Source organism: Varroa destructor, unplaced genomic scaffold (assembly GCF_002443255.2).
Source record: "Varroa destructor unplaced genomic scaffold, Vdes_3.0 BEIS01000003.1, whole genome shotgun sequence".
NCBI lineage: Eukaryota > Metazoa > Arthropoda > Arachnida > Mesostigmata > Varroidae > Varroa > Varroa destructor.
In genome coordinates this window covers 32,140,377-32,151,729 of record NW_019211456.1, presented here as the reverse complement: position 1 = coordinate 32,151,729, position 11,353 = coordinate 32,140,377, and the positions used below count along the sequence as shown (strand labels likewise).

The 11,353-nt window shown below is 40.9% G+C and overlaps 1 protein-coding gene across 3 annotated transcripts in view; it reads right to left on the bottom strand.

Moving 5' to 3' along the window:
• The window catches only part of S6kII (Ribosomal protein S6 kinase II), a 156,362-nt gene that overhangs the window by 110,244 nt on the left and 34,765 nt on the right, over positions 1–11,353 (bottom strand). The window lies entirely within an intron of this gene.

The window sequence follows — 11,353 nt, the reverse complement described above, 5'->3', positions numbered from 1 at the left end:
CTTAAGTTTATCCACCTAAGCCTATTCGCACTGTTAGAGCATTCTCAGACAGGACCCAATCTCAGTGGTATAATTCAAATATTCGTACATTTGTCCTTCTAACGTAACGATGGCAGTGAACAGACACATTCCTCTCGCATCTATATAGAGATAGACTGTTATTATTTGTTGCGGCAATGTGGTCACGCGTGGTGTAGTCGTCGCATGCCAACGTACACTCCGGGTCATGCAATGCACTCACCGTTACTTGACTGCCATTAACGCATTCTATATATTGTTTGACGAAATGAACGCTCAAATGTTTAAACCAGTCTGGCAACTCGGTATACACACTGATACAAATAGAATATGGTTACTACCATATTAGTTTCATATTTTCGAAGCAGAGGCACGAACCGGGTATCGATTCAACGTTCAGTTCCGATTCACGGCAATTCTGTACTGTATTTTAAGCACATAACAAAACCCAATCCTTTGATGAACTCGAAACTGGGTTCGTTATCAACTGCGTCGCAAAGCTCCTTCAGGTTGACTTAAATTTACTAAGAAACACCGTCGACAAGACCAACTCTTGTGCAATGTATAACACATATATAGTCCGATTCCATTTGTTGTTATCGTGTAGATATTTTGTCACAACCACTTGAAATTTGGCCAGAGTTTATATTAGCGATATGTCGTTGTCTGTTTAGAGACTATTGTTCTAGGGCAGAGGGGGCAAAGGTCGGATACACATAGAATCATGTGTGACTGGTCCAATGTCAATCAACTTCAAATGGACCCAGCGAATCAGGTCGTAGGACGGAGGATTATGAAGAGTTTACACAACTCCTGCATCCTGTATTTCTTGCTGGTGCATGCATTTCTTCAAAACGGCCTAATTATCAATGCACATCAGTGCAATCGCGGATATACACAAACTGTACAAGCCTAATTTATCTACCCATAAATTTTGTTTGAATGTTCTTCTGTGTCTCGCTACGTCGTTAAGGTAACCTTTATAGTCGAACTAACTCGTCCTTTTTATTGATAGGACGGAACTTTACAGTGAAGTTAAGCGCAACATTGACTAACTCACCCTGCGTCAGACACTGCAGTAGGCAGCAATGCGGATGCTGTAAGTTTACTTCACTATGCACATAGCATATCAGTTCCTGTGAAAAACATTTTATTGGAACAACCCAACAGCAGTTACGAAGCATCGACTTAAAAAGAACTTCTCTACCATTTATCAAAGTGCTAATAACTTTCTCAGCGGGTTCGTTTACGGACATGCGGCAGCAGATGCCTTAGTCTACTCAAGAAAACTTTCTTCAGTATACTCAACAGGGAGCGTAACGGAAGTTAGAACACACCAAGGCGTGCCTGCCTTTTCGCTGAAAGATTTTCCAAGCCTGTGCGACCTGTGTGCCTCCGACCACTAGCTAAAAGTACACTTGTTCACTAAACGAATGTTTTCAAGAGACAACTTTATCACCATGATGAGTACCAGTGTATAATAGAATCCCACAGTTTTTAGCAAGGTAACCGTTTTTGTGCTTAGAGCATCTACGTTTAAAACCTTGGATTAAAAATTACGCGACGTTTAGCAACGCTTTATCGCTGTATCGCCTTTGTTACCCATTACATTTCGCATTGACACCTTCACAGCCTTCCTGATGGTCCAGTTTGAGGGTGCTTTCCCAATGCTTAGGGACCCGTAGTGGTCCAAGTTCGAAACTGGGCGTAGACACACTTCATTTTGTGCTGGAAGCCAGCCATCTGAAGCAACAGTTAATGGTATTACTAGACGTAGAGCCAGAAATACGTGTAATTTATTTATCGTTTGATGTGATTTATATGAAGGTTGCATGTTTACAAGGCCTAGTGCCCACAACTCACGATATGAACAGTAGTATTTGAAGAGACCCTAGAATCAGAAGTCATGAGTGTCGGCTAAATGAAAAGAAATATAGATCTGTTCCGCACCGAAAGATTAATAATTCACATCATGCAAATGGCGCAGAGAGAAAAACAAAGAAGTGACACCGAACATGGATTTTAGCTAGGGTATCGGGCATCTGCACTTTCCTAGACCAGTTGTCTCCTATTCAAGACTCCTCCATTTAATTTTCGATGTTAGCGCATTTGCTCATGCACTAAATACACATATATAAGTCTACTTAGGTACAATCTGAATTTATTGTGGGTCTAACTTAGACAAACACACAGGGATACATTCTAAGGTAAGAATTACGCCGATCGTAGGTAGCTCCGACTTCGGAAAGGAAAGGTAATCAGATCCAGTGCAAAGTCTTTCGAAGCTTGAGTTGGATCGTGAAAAAAGAACCGACACGGTGATACTACACACGTGATCGATTGGTGGTATAAGGTAGACCCTTTTGTATGGTCCACCTTGGTCGACAAATTGCCTTCTATACTAAACATACAGCTTAAGATGTTACAAAGAATGCCCCCAAAAGTTTCAGCTCGCTATAGGTCAGCTAACTACCAGATAAATGCTGCCCTGATTAATTAGAGTGTTAGATAATCGGAAAGCATCATTCGCACTTATCTATCACAAAAATCTATCTAAACTATCACTAAATCAGACTGCTACTTGAGGCGGTTGACTTTATTTTATATTAATTTGAGCTGATAAAGATAGGTTTACTGTAATGAGCTGACAGTATATCTGCAAGATCGTTATTATAGTTTATTGTTTCATAGAAAACAGCTGCGGGGTACAACAAATCTTATACATCGGGGGTTCCGTGATAGCCCTCATAAAAGTAACGTGTTAGCTATGTATGTGTAACGGTGTATGTATATATATACGATACTCATAATAATGAAAACCTAGCACGTAGCCCGTACTGGCTTATTTTAGCTCGTAGACTCTGTATGTGTAGGTCTATAAAAGGTCTGATGTATACAAATCTCGCTGTCCTAATGCCTTGAAATCAATCATCTCACTTAGTTAGCCGGTACAGTATCAGCACCATAATCACAGCTGCGATAACACGCTATTACCTCGTTATCTATTTTTCACTCCACGTTGATCTTACACATTTGTTATACAGGCCGAATTCCGCTGGACTTATTCCGCATTGTTATTTTGTTTTCTTGCAAATTTGTTTTGCGATCATCGTATAATCACCGAGGTCCTAATTGGCCGTCGTGGCGGAACTACCGACGTAATTTTCAACGCAGTCTTGGTTGAATTGCCCACAGCTGTAAGAGTCGGTGAAAGGATTCTTATGGAAAGCGAAGCTTGGGTGCCCCGAATCCTTTTGAAGAATTAGAAGCGACAGTTAGGGTGGTCAATATCCAGAATGGTGTGCAAATGATTTTTCTGCAATGTAATCTACAACTATAACTATTGTTGTAACAACTGGTTTTTATGTTCCCGTTAGTACAGAGATCGATGCCGGGGAAACAAGGAGAACAAAGGTTTGTGCCAGTGGCCAAAACCGGTGAAAGGCTAGACCCGATAACCCCACAACCTTTGCTATGCTTTTATTCGTGCCAGGTTTTCTTTCGTTGTCCTTTGCGATCTTTGTTGTAAGGACTGAAGCGTCCATTTAAATATGTATAGTACATGTAGGAGACGGTACCCTGTGTCGGTGTCTGCACGATAACGCATTTTCATATTGAGGTACTGCGGTACAGTCGTAACGAGAGGAACAGTCGTTGCATTGATGATTACCATCAATTTCTGATGCTGCATAGATCTTTTTCTGATAAGCTGAAAATTTTTCCACTATGGATGGATTTTTGCCACTCTAAACCATTTTCAAGGACGGGGTGAAACAACAACTTAGGATCAAGAGCTTAAAAACTACTTTCGATCTATACGTCTTCGAAAAATATGATTTTTCGACTTATAGAAAGCAGCGTACACAACGTCACAAGCTTTCCTTCTATCTAAATCTAAGATCGAATGATTTCTCTGAGAGAGTCAGTAAATACGGGGGACGACGCGTCAGTGTCGTTTTTCTCGTACACGGTCGTGGAGGCCGGTAGGGTGCCATATCTGTAGTTATCGATCGCAAGCCGGGCCTAGGCCAGTCGGTACAACCACAGGAAATGAAGAATGGGAACGACAACTAGATATAATGTGAAGAAAATGAAAATCTACGTTTGTACAAAAATATATTCATACAGCAGAATGTGCGGCAAATCACACACAGATACTCGCGTATCGTATACATTGTCTCTTTTCAGTCACATCTCACATACATGTACGCATCGTGCGTTCCTAGATCCCTGTTCGCATATCCGACTGGCCGCTTGCGGCGCACCGATTCGACCTGTAACACCGATGGCAAAAAAAGGCGGAATTGTTATTATGACGCAGCAGTCATCTGGATTGTTATGGAAAATGCAACATCTTTGTTTCTGCGGGGGGCGTCTGTCAGCAGCACGTGGGCGGAGTCGAACCTTTTTTGAAAGTCCGAACAGCGAATACTTCCGGAGGAAACAGTAGCCATCGGGTTAAACGGAATCGTTGTTGATCATCGATCGGTGATCGGGCGTACAAACCGAATAGGTTCTGTCGATAACAGCCTCAAATAGCAATTTCTGGCCGCTGTGCACGCCCGATTCGAAGTTCACCCCCCAAGTGCTACGACGATTCCCGCGACTTCATGGGCATGGGCAAAAGATTCTTGCTATATTTCTGGCTACTGTTCCAGTGACCATTATGACAGTAGCGTTCGGACCATTCAGCAAGGTAAAGTCTGCCATATTATCGAACCGTAATACCCTTTGTAATGATGAGTTCTTAATGGAGAAGGCGACTATTTGCAAGGAACAGAATTAAACTTGCAATCTTTCTTTTTTATTGAAGAACGTAATACGTTACAGCGTAGGACTAGATCAGAAATACTTGAAGCATCCTGGTAGCACGCTTGTATCTGTTGTAAGGTGCTTACGATGATAGCAACAATAATAGTTAAAGTGTTATCTTTTTTCAAATATATCAGCTATTTTAAGCCATTTACATTACCCAGATTCGAAAATATTAAGAAAATTGAAAAAATCGCATAACCTGTGCGCAGTATTATAACCTATTTTGCTATGTGACCTGTTTATTGTCAGGCCATTGTTGAAGTATAAAACTTCTTAATTATTATTGTGTGAGAGAAAAAAAACCAACTTACTTTCTATAGTGTCCTTTTCATGGAAACGATCCAATAGATTCGTCGTCGAATTTTTGTAACAGCATTTTCAGATTGCCCTGCGATCTAGGCCACTAACAAGTACCGTGGAACTACGTGTACTGGCTCGCTAGGACGATCTCTGCTCGCGCTGTCGCATTGCCATAATCGTAATTTCAACTGCACTAAACAAGTCCTAAGTTGGCGCCTTTTTGCGGGCTGATTTTGGCACAGAACCTTCTTTATGAATTTCGCTGTGTTATGGATTATACGGATGGGTCTTCATATATGCATGCGTAATTACGATGTATTCCCGTATATCCATTTCACCTGCATACTCATCTTTAAGTCAATCGCTAACGTTTAGATTCTGTTCCACTCAAACAAGCCGAACGTGCAGTATTGGTTCCTACCAATGGAGGTAATGATTACCAGAGTTCAAATAAGGATTCGCATGACTATATAAAAAAAGGTACGCTAGGTAATCCCCTTAAACCTCCTCCCGTTCATGCCCATGCCATCTTTTTTGTACGGACAACGCCACGCGTGCGGCTAATATAACGCATGGATAGTAGTAAAGCTGGCTCTTCAGTTAGATAGACTGTAGTAGTCAACTTACTTTCCTACTGATACGTTTTGCCTGTTATGGCATAGGGCTCGAAACCGGCAATCTGAGACAACTAAGCCGTTCTTTAGATTATTTTATACTTAGTTCGTTTTTTGTTGGAGAATAGAAATACATCCGCGTTCAAATTCGAGCAAAAATCACATTGATATTGCTGCTCCTGTTACTAGAAAAATAATTCGTTACTGCAGGGCCTCCTGTCATGACTGCTTTGTTGTCTCAAATCTGTCGTCTTTTTTGTGTGATGAGCGGCCCGTCTCGCACGGGGTAGCTTATTGCACTGGGTTTTCCGTTTGGGTCTTGCTTGCGCTCAAGTAAGGTGGAAGAAAAAGACCCCTCTTATACTGACATTAACGCACATTGAAAAACAGTTTCTGGATCCCGAAACGCTTGGCTGAATCGCCCGCGCCAGATAGTTCGGGCATCTCCATTGTGACTGAATGTAATCGACCCGTAGGAGATTATATAGCAAAAAACATTAGTGACGAAACAAATCTTCAATTCGTATTGGGAACAGTTCCTGTGAGGCTCTAAAGATCAACACCAAGTTGACGCGGTGACGTCTGGATGTGAGCGTATTTCAGAAGGCGTGATGCTAATACGGGTGTATCTTTAATCGCCATTATGCTGCTGTTTCGAAAACGAGCATGACACCTTAAGTTAGCAATCTATTGGATAACGACGCTGTTACTCACGATGTGCAGAATCATGTGCTGTAAAAAAAAAAAAGGCCTGCTTCACCGGAGATTATAGAGGGCTTGGGTTTCTCTGATTTCACTGTTCCACATTTTAGTTTGGTTTTCCGGATCTCAAGTAAGCATAATTGCAGCAGGGCTAGAAGCAAACGATAACCTACTTTTAGGTTGTCGTTTAAGATTTGAGCTGAGGTACACTCCTTATGCTCGTCTAGCCCTTAACCTCAATCCTAACGGCCACATGCTATTATGTTACGAATACTCGAAGCACTGGTAAATTTATAAGTTAAGCAAGTTTGCGGTTGGTGCCCATTCCGTCGTTTTGATCGCCGGATCATTATTTTCTTATCATTATCACACAACGAGGCGCGCGCTAGTCATCTTACTGTAGTGCATATTGCCCACTCAGAGGCTAGAGTACAGCTTCTCATAATTTCATAATCTCATAATTTAACGACTCATAGAATACGACCAGTATTCGACAAGAACACAACGAAAGAGCAATGGTTGATTTTCGTAAGCTGCTACTAAAGCCTCCAATAGATGTAGAAAACTAACAGATGAGCTTTTTAAGACAACCTTGTGACACCTAAAAAAGTTGATTTCGACATGATTTTCTTTTTGTTTCCAATAAAAATTTCCTGTTTCGTTAAAGAAAGAGTTGAAGAAATTGGTTTTTGTTAGGAGAGGCTGAAGGGGATAGGCCTTCTAGCGTAAAATAAAAAAATATCCTTAACAAACCTACAATTTCTTCTAGGCGAGTCGGCTTTGGAACCAAATAGGGAAAAAAGGATGTGGAACCTTAGTTGTACCACCTGAACGGGCAAACTTCTTGGCAGTTTCGTTTTAATTTACTTTCACTTTATTGTCGTCCTGTCTACCTTCTGCCGTCTGTTTCTGCATCTGTCTGCGCCGTCTGCCATGACACCTCGAGACGTATAAATTTCAAGAGTGTTGCTCAATATTACGCTAAATATTCATCATATAGTAGTTCTTACTGGACAGCGGAAAGAAGCGTGAGGGCCGGTCAAGAACAAGCAGAAAGCAGCCGAAAGGGCACGGCCTTATATGCATTACTACCGCTGCTAGGACCACACAGATACTAAGGGACTGCTGGGCCAGTAGATAATTAATGATCGTTTATATTATAACGTGCACACTGTCTCTCCGTTTTCATTCGACAGCTGAAATATATCAATAGTCAGGTCGCCAAATGTATTCGAGCCCTAAAATTAGACAGCCCTTCATAACTTACATTGTGTCGTAAAATGTGGAGCCATAGTTTAATTAGAAAAACAAAAAAGAACTTTCTATTTCTCACGAGAAGGTGTCTCGTGGGTCTCGTATGACGGTTCCTAATAGCAACTACATAGGGTATGGCTATATGCGCTTATATTTTCTGCCGTTTCTTTCAGCTGCCTTCCTAAACATAAACATGGCCGCCCTGTTTCAGCAAAAGATGATGGTATGGATGAACGGTTGCGGTTAATAAGAGATTTTTGTTGTCCATGCGTGTAGATGCCATAACGGCATAAAAAGCATAACATAGAAGGAAACAATGACTGTTAATATAATGTTTAGTACAGAAAACAACTTGTAAAAAGATATATATTTCTTTCATCCCTTGTATTAGTACGTAGTGCCGTATTATTTCCAGAAGCAATAACAACCCCAGGGGTCAGAGAAAGCTCAAAAGTCAGAAGCAATAACATCACGCGAACGATCACAGATGCAAAGCTAAACGATTCGTTAAATTGTTATGTTATCTGTTTGAAATGTCGGTTCGTTCTTTCTGGCCAGGTCTGTCTAGTGCTCTTATACGTTTCTGCAGGCCATCATTTACAGGTTCGGTCATCGAGGTTTAGCTATCAAACAAATACTTCAATGTGCTTCGATTAAAAGTATTCCGTTGTGAGATAAACGTTTTTCTTCTAATTAGACAAAATACGGAGACATCTTAGGTTCCATGTTCCTTTCTTCCCTAACTATTTCATTCTCTCTACTTGAACTGTAAGTAAAATGTATGAGAGTACGTCTTCGGAGGAGAGCCTTGTTTAACTACCCGCCGTCAATTTTATCATTATCATTGAGATGATAATACTTTTACATATTCATCGGATGCTATAACGAGGAATAGGGGCCGTTCGCTACGAGCAGAGCCCTGCTTCAAAGTTAGGCTGGAAAAGAAGAAAAGATCATCTGGATTCCATAAGCATCCACCTGTCTTGACCTTATAATTGTTTCTATATAAATATTCATAGATGTTCATGATATTTATATTGCGCAATCAACCACAACACCGTTATTAGTCAAAGCAGAAATTCGCGTATTAGCGCAGAAGTTTCAAGTGCCCTTTTGGGCTCCTACCGATGACTGGTTAACAGCCCTTTTACTGCTATAATTTTATGGTGTCGCAATATCTTAAAATAAACGCCACGGTAGTAGGTTGTTATCATTTGGCATTCTTTTTGCAAAACTATTTTGAGAAAAATGTCGAGAAATATCAATTACTTTTTTTGTTGAAATCACATCGGTCAAAGCGTGATCGATCCGAAACGTATAATTTGAATTTAAAGACAGTATCGACATTTTTTTATTTAATAACCTGCATTGAATAAACAATTGCACTAGTCCACCTTTATTCGTATTCTTCTAATGATATTTTTGTCCTAGACCCGTTTCAGAGTTCATTAATTTCTATGTTAGCCTTGAGTATGTTTACCCCACTTTTTTAGGATCGATATTATAGTCCAAAAAATCGACAGATTTGAGACGTGCCCCCTTATAACCTCCATAATTACGTTCCCGATTACAGATGGTCAGAATACATATCTGTTTACATCTAATTAGTTACTTTCATAGTTTCATGCCAACGTACCAGCTCGGAAACAAAGTCCCGCAATGCCGTTTGTGCTTATAGGTATACATAGCTTTTTACGTTCGGCGCTTAAGTTATTAGGCGTTAATTTGGACAAGTTTTTTCAGGCTGGGATCTAACAGAGCTATGGATCGGCACGGTAACCATTTGCCAACGTCGACATTTGAACTAGCGACGACCGTATCAGAAACAGACGAGTTGTACCTAGAGGATGATTTTGATTAAGGTATATTTGTGTAATATTATCAGTTGCTGACATTAAGCTCTGTATAAACACTGTGCGCTCTGAACTGTTGGCACGGTTTATCTCAAACGTTCTCGCATTGTCCTTTTGTATTTTTGCTACCGTATTTTAAATGGTGATGATCTTTCAACGACGAAGCCAGCATAACCTCGTTGATTGAGTTCTATAACTGAAACCGGTCTTATCGGCTGCTGTGTGAACTCGTCTCTCAATTTAACGTCTGTGTTGTTTAACGTCTAGCCGTGAACGTTCAACTTGATCAGGACTGATCATCCATGGGCGATAAGTTTCCTCCATATATGTCTGAGTTAAACACAGTTTGCGTGTTCTTTCCCTATGGCCGTTCTCCTGCCTTCGTATAGCTGAGGGTGTGAAAAATAGAGTAAAGTGCAGGAGATCAACTACAGTTCATTCAGCTCGCGTATGTCAACCACAAGAGCAGACCGAAGGAAGGCACGCGAATCAAGGGTGTCTGCGATGTTTCTAGATAGATGCGCAGATAAGCTGCCCAACATACACTCTTTTATTAGGGGAAAACGCTTGAGGCCCGCTACAGGATAAGAAATATAGGTCCGGACTCTTTCCTATAATTTATTTTTAAAATAGTGTCTAAACAAATATCTGAATGAAATATCCGCTGCCAATCCATGTTCAGTAACCATTCACTAGTTACCTTCAAAGTACTACTGTTTTTTTAAACAGTAAATGACCCTTCAATATTCACCCTACGTCAACGCAATATTGGTAGGTGTAAATCCGTGTACACGTTGCTCAAAAGCGTTAGATATAAAAAAAAAGTCACCGTAGAGAAATTTTGGGTTGACAGCAGGCCAACGCTCCCAGAAACGGTCTATAAGTACAAAAGACGCAAGAAAAGACTAACGATTAGAGTTTATCTGAACCATTCAATTAGCAATTTGTATTCTGCTCTTCAAAACAGCCCTAAATTTATATCTAAAAGATCCACATGAATAAAAATAGTTTCTGGACAATTTTGACAAATCGCTTAGATCGAAATTTTTTCTGAAGACCGCACGATCTGTCTTTTGAACTGGCAACAACTTAGGCCGAACAGCAAAAACGGTTCTAATCTTACTGGGGCTTCGTCTCGCATTCAGCTCCCCGTGCCGTGTATAAATCTATCGGTATTGCTTTTAACATCCCTCGGAAATTGAAACAATATATGTAAATTCTGTGCACATCTTGACGGCGCCCGACTGCAAAGGCGTGTGATTGAACTATCGTTTACCGAATGAAACGCATAGAAATCGTGTGTCTGAAAAATACAATAACACAAACACGCCCTTTCAAGGGACCCTTGGGTCAGTTCGTTCAATGGTCAGACAGACAGCGAGATAATTATCTCACAAGGCTAGTGTGCAAGTGTTAGATGAGGAGACGCTATGAAATCGAAAATGTGCCTATAAATGTGAACTATCCGTGTGTAGATGTGCATGGATGGGCCCTTATCTGTCAGGCGGTTTCCCATTGCTGTCTATGAACGCGCCGGTGCACGAGAAGACACAACGCTTAGAAATCGACCGGCTTCGCGATGTCGAACGACGCTTCTCTTTGACGAGATCACGATAAAGGGGTGTATGCGTAATAATACCTGGGCAAATATGCGACACACGAAGTTAGACCACGTTGATCCTCCACTCCCTACAAATTCAATAGGTGCAACGTGTTTGGAAGCCAATAAGAGAGGCCAAATCACTATAGATCGGTCAGCGAAGCCAAAATGTACGTAGCGGCTATATCATTGTACTG